Source organism: Schistocerca gregaria, chromosome X, assembly GCF_023897955.1.
Source record: "Schistocerca gregaria isolate iqSchGreg1 chromosome X, iqSchGreg1.2, whole genome shotgun sequence".
NCBI classification, from domain to species: domain Eukaryota; kingdom Metazoa; phylum Arthropoda; class Insecta; order Orthoptera; family Acrididae; genus Schistocerca; species Schistocerca gregaria.
In genome coordinates, this window is record NC_064931.1 from 155011452 (window position 1) to 155024084 (window position 12633).

Below are 12633 nucleotides of genomic sequence, written 5' to 3' on the forward strand. Positions count from 1 at the left end.
AAAATGCAAACAAAATTCAAATTTTGCGCCGAACTATCTGGTGAACAAATGAACACTGACTGGGGTAAGACATACAAAAAAAAAAACACATCAAACTGGGTTTTGGTGAAGTGAAAAGTGTTTTACTATGTCATTTGTGGAAAATACTTGTTATAGTTACGTGTGCCTCACAACACCTCACTATTATTATGGGGAGAATGAGCTTGCCACAGGAAAACTTAAGTAAAAACGAATACGGGCACGAAAACATTGAGACAAACTAAATTACATTCTAGAAGATAGGTTAACTCCCAGCAAAAAACTTTCTCATCAACATTGTTTGGTTGCAGATGATAAGCTACCTGTAGTAATTAACACACAAGTGATCTGGAAAATTCATGCACACCAAATGTGAAGGTATTTACAAAAAGAAACGATCTATTGTTTGAAATAAACGTCCACATAATTTTATAATAATTTAACAAAAAATGTTCAAACTACAGAATAAATAAAAACGAAAACCCACTGATGATGGCACAGTGGTGCCGAAACATGTTTGGGTACTGAGAAAAAAACGGTGTTTTGCATAACTGGCGCACCTCAGATCCAACAATTTTAACTGCAAACATGGCCAACACAAGGAGCTGCAAATCAAAATGATAAATATTAAGAGAGAAAGTATTCACTGCACAAATGCGTGTAATCAGAGTAATAGCTGGAGCCCACACAAGATCACCTTGCAGACATTTATTTAAGGAACTCAAGAATATTCAAAGTACATTCACAATATATATATTCAGTTATGAAGTTTGTCATTAATAACCCATCCCAATTTAAAAATAACAGTGAAGTGCATAGCTAAAACACTAGAAAAAAAGGATGATATTCACTATTCTGGATTAAATCTTGCTTTGGCACAGAAAGTGGTGAATTATGGTGTCACAAAAATCTTTGGTCATTTGCCAAATAGTATTAAAAGTCTGACAGATAGCCAACCAACGTTTAAAAGCAAATTAAAAGAATTTCTGTATGACAATTCCTTCTAATCAATAACTGAATTATCAGATATGTAAAAAAATTAATCAATTAATTATTTTGTGTGAAGAAAACCTATATTAAAGTGACACGTTCAAAGTCATTACGAAATGTCGTATTCATGATCTATGGAACAAGCATTAGTGTATGTATGTGCCAAAAGGAGGGGGCATTCCACCAAGAAATAAGCTACTCCAAAATCACAATTTGAGAGTGGCTCATTACACAAAATAAAACTATAGGTTAACCTGATAGGGCAGATGTGGAGACAACAAAGGAGTGTCGATTCCTTCTTGGAGAAGCAGAAGGGAAAGTACCATATTGCAGTAATGTCCTCAATTGTATGGAGTGTATTAGATGGTGCAGTAGCCCACAAGATGTCATTCCACTTCCAAGTGAGCAGAGATTGCATGTGCACCTGAAATCTACAGCTGGGATCAGCAAAGCGGATGGGGAGTGAGTAAGTGCTTCTCCAGTCAAACATACTGCCAGTTCATTCCCTGGGATACCCACAGGACTTGCAACCCAGAGAAAGATAACTGAAAAGGCCAACGAGAAGGTCATAAATATCTGAGACCAAATGGTGGCACAAATACAATTGGTCAATAGCCAGGAGAATTTTCTTTTCTTCTCTTTTTCTTTTCTTTTTCACTTGCTGCTTACATTTACCAACTCGCCATATAGGTCATTTACGTCTACTGCCCGCTATGACTGGTATATGGGATCCGAGTGGAGCTGAATAGCAATCCCACCTTTTGCCCACATCCGGTCATACTGCTGCCCACATGTCATGCCACGTGGAGGCAGGCCTTTGACCTGGAATCCAAAAATCTTTTTTATACTTGTTACTGTTAGAAACAGCACTGATGCCTGAAGTAGTCGATTCCATTTTTAGGCCCTATTTCTTTTAGAATTCGTAGTCTTCTAGTTAAAAAATATAGACGCAAAGTTCCCTTTTCCACCAAAAAATTACTTGCAAAATAATCTTTTTCACACTCTCAAGTCCACAGTGTCCCATTTATTATACAGGACAAACTGGAAGATCATTCAGCGTCAGATGCAAGAAACATTTATTGGGAAAAACAAAGCACTAATTTACGTAATTCCACTTTTCCTGATCATCCGTTAATTTCTGGTCAGAAACCGAAAAGTGCTCAAGAAATTTCCATTTTACACAGGGAAAAGAAAGGTAACAGGCCCAACATACTCTAAGAGCTGGAGATTTTAAAGCATATTACTGAGAACAATGGCTTCATTCTCAATGAACAGGTATAGTAAGGTAACAAAAATTTTTTCGATGGCTTTAATTCACTACTCGTGGAATTTTTATGCCTTCATTGTTTAGTATGACCCTAGTTCTGAAACATCTTTCTTTGAATCTCATAGATGTGTACTACTAAAGTTACCTTAATGCAGATATGAGGGTTGAAACTTTAATAGTGGCAACTATGTATTTACAGCTCATACAAAATAGATACATGTTTCCAAGTTTCATTGACCTTCAACGTAGTCACCAGTATTGTGTATAAACCGTTGCCAGCAATGTAGAAGTCGTAGGATACTCTTAGCAGTGCCAGTTGTGTTGACAGTTTGAGCGGCGCGGTCTATTGCCCGCCAAATTTGTAGCAGTTCTGAAGCGAATGGCGTGAAGTGTTTCCTTCAGTTTAGAAATAGAGTTGAACTTATGAGGGCTTAAGTCAGGGGAGTGCAGTAGGTGGTATAGCACTTAGCAGCCCCATCAGTCAAACAAATCAGTAACGGCTTCCACTGTACATGCTTGAGCATTGTCTTGCAAAGTGATGATCTGGTTCTGCAGAAAACATAATCACTTCTGTCTCTAAGGCTGGTCGTAGGTCGTGTTCCAAAAATGAACAGCACAGAGACAGAAGTGATGACACTTTCTGCAGGACCTGACTATCATTTTGCAGGACAATGCTTAAGCACGTACAGTGCAAGCATTCGCTTCAGAACTGCTACAAATTTGTCAGGCAATAGACCCCGTCGCTTGAACTGCCAACACAACTGACACTGCTAAGAATATCCTACGACTTTCACATCGCTGGCAATGGGTTATACACAATGCTGGTGACTAATTTGTAGGTCAGTAAAACTTTGAGAGATGTATCTATTTTGTACGAGATGTAAATAAATAGTTGCCACTATGAAAGTTCCAACCCCCATATTTTCTGGATCATACAGCTGTTTGTATAAATATTTTATAATATTCTGTGCTTCATATAACAGGAATTTCTGTCAAGCCTAATAGACAGCTCTTAGTTATAATTGATTTGCCTGACTACATTGTATTTTCAAAAAATACATTAAGCTCTCTTCTTTTGCATTTTGTTTTATAATTAACTGTTCTTAATTCAATTATTTCTGTTATAGTGTCTCAAATGGGTACATGTCACTGTCCTCACTCAACAAGCTGTGCAACTTGTATTGTTTTCGTGGCAGCAATGTAAGTCACTGGGCTGATCAGTCTGATGATGTTCATAGCAAGGCATATGTGCCAAAGGCTGGAAGGTCTTTAATTTTAATTCTTTACTTGAGCATATCTGCTCTAAACTTTGACCACTGCCTTCTCCCAATGTAACTTCATGTAAATAATCTTTGTATGTTATGACAGTTAACATTTTTGTCAAACTTAATTTTCTATGTATTATTTTATGTGTTTTCTTAAAATTTCATTGTGATGAAGACATCCTTATAGGTGTCAAAACCTAGATTAATATACCAAACAATTATTTGCAACCAGTTCCCTGTATGATTCCTATGTTGAGGCAAACTATATTACATGAATTTCAAAAAGAAATATAGATATGTTTTATCAATTTTAAGAAGAAGCAAAAAGAAAGATAGGAAGGAAATACACATGTTAGTACCACCATCTGGATATCTGAGGGTGAATACCTCGGTATGTGCTTCAAACCACTGACCTTCAGACATCTTGGTTGTTAGTAGTAAGGGAGTTCTTTAAATTATAGTACATTATGGTAATTACTGTGTCTATGTACATACTGACATGTTGATAATGCTCGTTGCAGTTGGCAATTTGCGACAATACACTGGCACTTCACTAACTATGTTAGCCCAACGTGCACTTCTCAAGTGACACTGATTGCTTGTACATGATGTAACTAAATGTAACTATAGTTAATTATTGTCTAAATTGAGGAGTTGTCTAGTTATTTGTTCTTTATTGTATTATCATTTTATCATAATCCATTTCATCACCTGTATCATCATCCATCCTATGGAGTCTGTTATCTTTCTGTCTATAGACATGCCTTCTGTACGTCTGTGTATGTAGGTACTCCTCGTGTGTTGCCTTTGAAATTTTGTCTGCTAATGAGTTTAATGGTTTCCATTCTATTTCGTTTCTAAGGGTGTCTTGTGTTTGGCATTTTGTGTATGTATTGTGAACTTGTACTGTGTCGCTGACATGTCTGTAGTTCCCGCAGAATAGGACTGTGAGTGCAAACTGATGTCTGACTCAAACTTATTGTGGTGTAAGTGTGTGGATAAGTTCCATGTCCCGTTAATAAATGCACCATGTCATGGCTGTGATCAATGAGTTTCATTCTTAACCATTCCAATATGTCAGGAAAGAAAGTATAGACTGACTGTCCCTTATAACTTGTGCCCCACTCACCCCGCCAAGTTTCCATTTGCCAGAGCTTAAGGCACTTTTTGTTAAAAGTACACTGGTTATTTGGTTAATTCAGTCTAGTCAAGAGACTGCTCATTGAGTTGCTACATGACAAAACTAGGTCAAGGGAAGGCCCTTTTAATAAAATGGAGGTCTCTGGTAAGGGCTATCAATGCTGCCATAAACAAACAGCATGTTCTCAGCAGTGAATGACATTCCATATCAACAGGAGATGTAAAAGTATTAAGAGCCAACTGTGTAAGGGATGAGAGCATCCTGGAACTCTTGAAGAACTGGACATAACAAAAGTTGACAGGTCATCAGGTCATGGGGGTGACCAAGACTAAAGTCTTGGAAAAGATCGATTCTAATCTGTGAGCTGCGCACGACCCATGGAGCCAACACGATGTGTGAGAGATAATGCAAGGAACACAGTCCAGGTAGTGGAGATAGAGATCTTGGCAGAGGGAAGTAAAGCACATTCGAACTGATAATCTCACTGGAGGGCGTGTATCAGGATGATGTCAGCTTTCGTATGCTAAGGGAATAGGATACATGGGATCATCAAGCATTTGTCAAATGGCGATTGCATTGGAGACCAAGAGCTGGTAACATCGAACCTGAGTGTGAAGATCCCCACTTCAACAAGGAAACTGTCTACAGGACTAATCCGAAAGGTACCAATGGCCAGATGCACGCCATGATAGTGGACTGGGTCTAACAGTTTGAAAGTTGAAGAAGCAGTCGAACCATGAACCTGCCAACCACACACCAGGCAGGACAAAACCAGGGATCGGTAAATATGGATAAGAGTAGCGAGATCCAAGATGTGTGGGCAAAGAAGCATGGAGTGTTATGCTTCTGCATGCACCTAGTCTTTAGATGACAAATATGGGGCAGCCAAGTCAGCTTTTTTATCGAAAAGGAGGCCCCAGAAATAGGACTGTGCTACAATGTCAAGGTGGTACCTATGTGCAGTTCCAAGTCAGGATGAACTGTGGTACGACAACAGACCATGTATGACTCGCGTTTTTGTAAGAGAGAACTGGAAATAATGAGAAAGAGCCAAAGCAGAGGCTTACCAGATAGGGCGGCAGGGGTGACCAGCAGCCCAACAGAGGTCACTAGCCCATTGATGGCTATGAGAAAGAGAGTGAAATTCAACATAGAGCCCTGTGGAGCGCCATTCTTTTGGATCTGTGAGGAGCTGAGCGAAGTGCCAAATCTAACATGGAACAATAAGCGAAATAAGAACTGACAAATAAAAACTGGTAAGCATTTTGAAAGCTCCAGTCATGGAGCGTAAGTAAAATTTGATGATGCCGACTGGTGTCATAAACCTTATGCATGTCAAAACACACTGTAACAAAGTGTTTGTGTTTAGAAAAAGTGTGGCAGATTGCTGCTTCCAACCTGAGCAGATGGTCAGCTGTGAATCGTCCCTCCCAGAAACCATAATGATTGGGATACAAAAGACTTGGAGATTTGAAAAGCCAGAATAATCTGTTGGCAACCATCCTTTCAAGCAGCTTACAGAGCATGTTGGCTAGATTAATTGGCCGGTAACTGCCAAGAGACATTGAGTTCCTGCATGGCTTAAGGAATGCGACAACTATGCTACCTTGTCACTGTGAGAGGAACACACAACTTGGAGACAAATACGGTTGAAGACCCTGACTAGATGTGGCCTTCGGGGAATATTCAGGTGTTGGAGGATCTGATTGTGAACAGAATCAGAGTCTGATGTAGTTCCCAATCAGTGAAGAGTTAATTACAGAGTTCAGCTTGGTAGGGAGTGAAACAATGCTGTCGCAAGGTGTTCTGCAAGAAATGGTGTACTGGTAGAAAGACCACCCAGTACGACAAGACTGCAAACAGTTGTTGACCGTTGGTGGCCTCTAAGACCACAGAGCTAGGCCCACATCTGAGATGAAGAGGCATATGTCCCCAGGGAGGAGACATGGTGTTTCCAGCATACCTTCTTGCTACATTTGATTAGATAGCAAGCCTTAGCACAACATTGCTTAAAGGTGATAAGGTTAGTCTGTGAAAAATATCATTTGAACAGCAGGGTTTTACAGCAATTGTGAATAGCTATCGCAATGTCTCTGGTACACCACAGCACTGCCTGATGGTGGGAGGGACCTGTAGAAAGGTGGGTAACTGTTCCAGCAGCATAGATGACCATGTCTGAGGCATCTTGGACAAATTCATCAATGCAATCAAATACAGAGACAGCAAATGTAGCAGCAGAAGCATACAAAGGCCAGTTGGCTTTTTGAGGTGTCCAACGAGGTGGTCGGTATGTCTGGTGGTGGCTAGGAAATTACAGGATCACCAGAAAGTGGTCACAAAGGCCATAGTGTGGTGACCAATGTAGCGAAGCCACAAGGTTAGAGGAAGAGATCATCAGATCAATAACTGAAAAGGTACCATGGGCAGCACTGAAGTGGCTAGGAGAACCACTATTGAGGAGTTACAGATCATCGCCTGTGAGAAGCTGCTCAATCAAAAAGCCCATACTTGATGGTGTGGTACTCCACCATAGGGGGCGATGCATGCTCAAGTGGGAGAAAAGGGAGGAAAGTTGTTGGATTAATGTGATGAATTCAACAACAGTAAGTGGCATTCCTGGAGGTAGGTAAACATTGCAAATGGTAATCACTGCTGTGCTGGGTTTTGGGCACAGTACCTTTGCAAGAAAGGAAGTGCGCAAAGACAGACAGAGAGACATGAAGGTGGAATATACGCCATCCTGGGCTATCTTCTCTATGCAATCCACCCTTTTTTTTAAATAGTAGTAAGGCAAACCCAACAAGCAGGGGACCATATAGTTAAGAATGAAAAGTTGTACAGTGTTCGAAGGGAGAAAAACTAGTGTCCAAAATCACAAACCATATTTAAGCACAATCGACACCAAGAAGATCATCCAATCGAAAGGCAGAGAGGAAAATAGAATAGTGGAAGCACAGACTTTTAACACGGAAAGTGAAGTTGCGCTGCAAGGGTTGGGGCCCCATGGTGGCCAAGCACGTACTCTCAAAAGCGATATGAGCCTCCTGGAGAGGTGGGGGAGCTGATCATCTTCACGTTGTGCTCATTTCACAACAATTTTCTAACACTGTGTACACAATGACATCATCTGCAAAGACCTTGACAGAGCTGTAAGTTATATATTGTCTTATTTACCTATATAATGAACAGTGACAGTCTTAAGGACCGAAAAAAAATCCTGTGACTCTCACTCATTGGCTTCCTCTGGCATGCAGGAAAATTAAAATAATTACGGTAAAAGTTATAGTCACTAGATATCATGGGTGTCCCACTTGTATTGGGCTCCAGGAAAAGTGTTACAAAAATCTTTGTAAAACAAGTTATGAAGCCAAATTTGTACATTGGTGTACTTTTACAGTTGAGAACAAAGGTACATTACAAGAGGTGCAGTAAGTGACCTCCCCCAACCGGTATACACAGTTCAACACGGAGCAGCACATTAGTGAACAGGCAGAGCATCGGATTGACTGGCAGATGTTATCACATAACTCATTGATGGTGTGAGGCAGTGTGAATGCCCAGATTCCTGCAATAAACAGAGAAGAGATTTTGGGGGCGACACCTCACCCACATTTTCTTCTGATAACTGCAGACAGTCCCTACTGTGCAGATCTAACAGTGTTCCCTTTGTCTCCAGCTTCATCACCAAGTCTTGATTGTTTAAATCCAACACCAAAATGTTCTACAAAGTGTCACAAACATATATTAAGGGAACCACTTGTCCAATACTGTTTCACAAGAAATACATGCTCTTCTCCAGAGTATCAATACACCATCAGAATCGAACAGGAATGGAAGAATCAAGTGACGTGCAACAACATGGCAGTAAGGCAACCTACACTGAAACAGAGACCCATGCACAGCTTGTGGAATCTCATGGTTGCCATATTTCACAGATGCTGTCATGTTGATGAATGATGTGAGAACATCTGCTGTGAAATCCAATACTCTGTCAGCAATAATCATGAATGTGCAGCACTGCACTGAACTGTGTGTACAAGTGGTGGGTGGTCACTTTCAGCACCTCCTGTAATGTACCTTCATTTCTCAACCATGATGGTATATCAATGTATAAATCTGGTTTCATAACCTCTTTCATTACGATTTTTGTAACACTTCTCACAGGGCCCCTTATGAGTGGGACATCCTGTATTGTGAGCTTGTTACCAAATCAATAAGGAAGCCAATGAAAACAGAAAACATGGGAAAGAATACTGCCATAAAATTAATGGTGATAACTCAGTAAATTAGTGCACATATTCATTTAGGTTGACTGACACAGTAAGTTCCATGTTTCATGACATGGTAGCAATGATGTTCCTGAAAGAAATTTACATCTGCATTTTCTGTGCAGTTAAAAAAATATCCTACTTATAAAATTATTCTGTTTATGAATGTAGTGTGATAAAAATAAAAGAATATAAATAGAACAAACTGCTCTTTTCCTGACCTGCGTCTAATTCATGATATAATCACACAAACTGTCAACATATGTCATTATGTTCATGTTCTGTACAGAAGATGGCATTCCGATCAATGGACAACCACGCCAGTAATGACGTCAGGGCACCTATAGAGTGACAATTATGGAACTATATGGGGAAAAAACATAAATTAGTTACAAACTACAGCATGCACACACTTTATTAAACATGTAAACATCACTAGAGAGATTCAGATTTAGGTTATAACATGTTCAATATGCCTACCATCATAGGCGATGAGGTGGCACACACGAACAGCAAAATTCTGCATGACCCGCTGATGTGTCGGAACATTGATGCTGTTGATGACCTGGACAATAGAGTGGCCAATCGAGACCCATGCCAGTGGCCTCTGGGTACCCCAGAGCCAGAATGCAGTTCCCAAAGCACTCCTCCAGGATATCAAACACACTCCTGCTTCGATGGAGCCATGCCCCATATTACATGAACCACATCTTGTCGAAATTAGGGTCACTTTGGATAATGGGGATAAAATCATCTTTCAAAACCCTCATGTAACGTTTGGTAGTCACTGTGCCTTCAAGGAATATCAAACCGATTATTTCATGACTGGATAATGCACAATGCACAGTCATCTGTTGAGGGTGAAGAGACTTCTCAAACGCGAAATGCAGATTTTTGGTCCCCCAAATGGACCAGTTTTGCTTATTGATGAATCCATCCAAATGAAAGGGGGTCTTGTTGTTAAGACAAACCATATAGCGCATACTAATTCCCAATATGGCCCCGGCCAATTGTGCAATTTGAATGTCCTAATGCAAACCGTTCAGAAGTTATGACAATTATATTTCATACAGTTCAGTAATTGTCACCCTGTATCAAATGGAGTAGTGTTTGCAAGGTAGTCCCACATACAGAATTGCTGTGTACACAGTCACAGATGGTGCAGTTTGGCACAGATATGATGCCTACAGACACTCTGCTGTGGAGGGCCACAGGAAGAATGGAAGTAGGAGAGTCACAAACTGAGGTGGCCCAATGGCTTAATGTGAATTGTTCTGTTGTTTCTCAGATGAGGCGACAGTTTATAGAGACCGAAACTGTATCCCAGAGACCAGAACAGAGCCAACCACATGTAACACCAGAAAGAGTGGACTGTTATTTGGCTGTACGGGAATGACAGTACCGTCTTACTACTGCACTGCAATTGGCATATGACCTCACAGTATCCCCTCGACTTCTTGTAACAGTGTACAGAAGGCTTCAGCAAAGTGGTCTTTATTGTTGGAGACCTGCTGTCTTTTTACCTCTGGCACGTCTTCACAGAAGTGAATGTCTATAATGGAGCCGTCAACATGCCACCTGGACAGTTGAATGGTGAGCTAATGTTCTTTTCACAGATGAGTCCCAATTTGGTCTGGAGAGTGATTCTCAATGGATGACTTTACGTTACAACGGTAGACCATCACCTTGACCTCCTCGGGGTAATGTGTCACCCTGAAGGTCAAGATGAAGGCACCGATGGCAACTTTATTATCCTTTGGACCCAGGTAGACATGCCAGCCATAATGGACACCTCGTCACTCTAAATTGGTGTGCAGCTCATTGTCAGACTGCAAGAGAAGGTCTCTATGAAAAATGATACCCTGGACCATATTTAAGCTCTTATGGGGCGTGATGCAAACAGAAATATACCCCGGCTTGACACAAGTGAGCAGTGCTCGTGACTGGGCAGAGGATGCCATTTTGATCAAGAGCAACCTTGACTGCATTTTGGACAAGCCCTCCACCTCCCCAAACTTCTCCCCTAAATGGTCCACTGAGGTTTCATTGATAAGAAAGATTCCCCATCAACTCTTGTACATACAAGGTACCGGGTTGAACAAGCTTCGCTGCCATCCTTAGCCTGGTGTTCCTCCCATGGTGTGGCCGGAGGGGGGGGGAGGGGGAGGCAGGAGGGGGGGAGGGGGGGGAGGGGAGGGAGGGGGGGGGGAGAGGGACAATTTGGGGTGGTATTTCTTAGCACTGAAGTTAGACCTTGATTGCTTAGAGACTGCTGGTATTTGACCACTAGCAAGAGATGATATACTATGCTTCTGGCGTGCCATCCGCCCTGATTCCACCCACCCCGACCAGGGGCCCTCCCCATGGGCGCCTCCAAGCAGCCGCAAAGGCCACCTGGCAGGATGGCCATTGCCAGGAGTCCCAATGCCCCAGGATGATCGGTATCTACCCCTTGGCATACATAGGGAGTTAACGGCACAGGCATCAGCAGAGTGATCCCTCAGGGTACGTGGCAGCCCCACCACAACGGACTGGCTACCTTGCTAGATACCAAGTGCAAACGAGCTAAGGAGTCCATTACCGTCGAATGCGATACCACACAGAGGATGGAGGAAAATGCATCCAGGAGGGTGATCTTGCCCAACAGCTGGAGAATAAGTGGAAGGGTAGATCAACGTTGACGAAGAATACGAGAGGTCTCAGTGCATGATGGACACTATGCACCGTGTAAGGCGCCCTTCCCCAATTGGCTCACTCTTCAGGAAAGTTTAAAAAAATGAAGGTCAAACCCTACAGGGGACCATCACATAAAGATCAAAATGTGTGAGACTCCTTATATAATGGTAAGACAGAGATTCAAGAACCAGGTTTTAAATTGTAAGACTTTTCCAGAGGCAGATGTGGACTCTGACCACAATCTATTGGTTATAAACTGTAGATTAAAACTGAAGAAACTGCAAAAAGGTGGGAATTTGAGGAGATGGGACCTGGATAAACTGAAAGAACCAGAGATTGTAGAGAGCTTCAGGGAACTATAGACAAGAATGGGGGAAAGAAATACAGTAGAAGAAGAATGGGTAGCTTTGAGGTATGAAGTAGTGAAGGCAGCAGAGGATCAAGTAGGTAAAAAGATGAGGGCTAATAGAAATCCTTGGGTAACAGAAGAAATATTGAATTTAATTGATGAAAGAAGAAAATATAAAAATGCAGCAAATGAAGCAGGCCAAAAGGAATACAAATGTCTCAAAAATGAGATCGACAGGAAGTGCAAAATGGCTAAGCAGGGATGGCTAGAGAACAAATGTAAGGATGTAGAGGCTTATCTCACGAGGGGTAAGATAGATACTGCCTACAGGAAAATTAAAGAGACCCTTGGAGAAAAAAGAACCACTTGCATGAATATCAAGAGCTCAGATGGAAACCCAGTTCTAAGTGCAGAGGGGAAAGCAGAAAGGTGGGAGGAGTATATAGAGGGTCTATACAAGGGTGATGTTCTTAAGGACAATGTTGTAGAAATGGAAGAGAATGTAGATGAAGATGAAATGGGAGATATGATACTGCATGAAGAGTTTGACAGAGCACTGAAAGACCTGAGTCGAAACAAGGCCCCGGGAGTAGACAACATTCCATTAGAACTACTGACAGCCTTGGGAGAGCCAGTCCTGACAAAACTCTACCATCTGG

At 41.5% G+C, this 12633-nt stretch overlaps 1 protein-coding gene across 3 annotated transcripts in view; it reads right to left on the reverse strand.

Annotated features, from left to right (window-relative positions):
- LOC126297785 (regulator of nonsense transcripts 2-like) overlaps positions 1–12633 on the reverse strand; it is a 199061-nt gene that overhangs the window by 168330 nt on the left and 18098 nt on the right. The gene's annotated exons all lie outside the window — the stretch shown is intronic.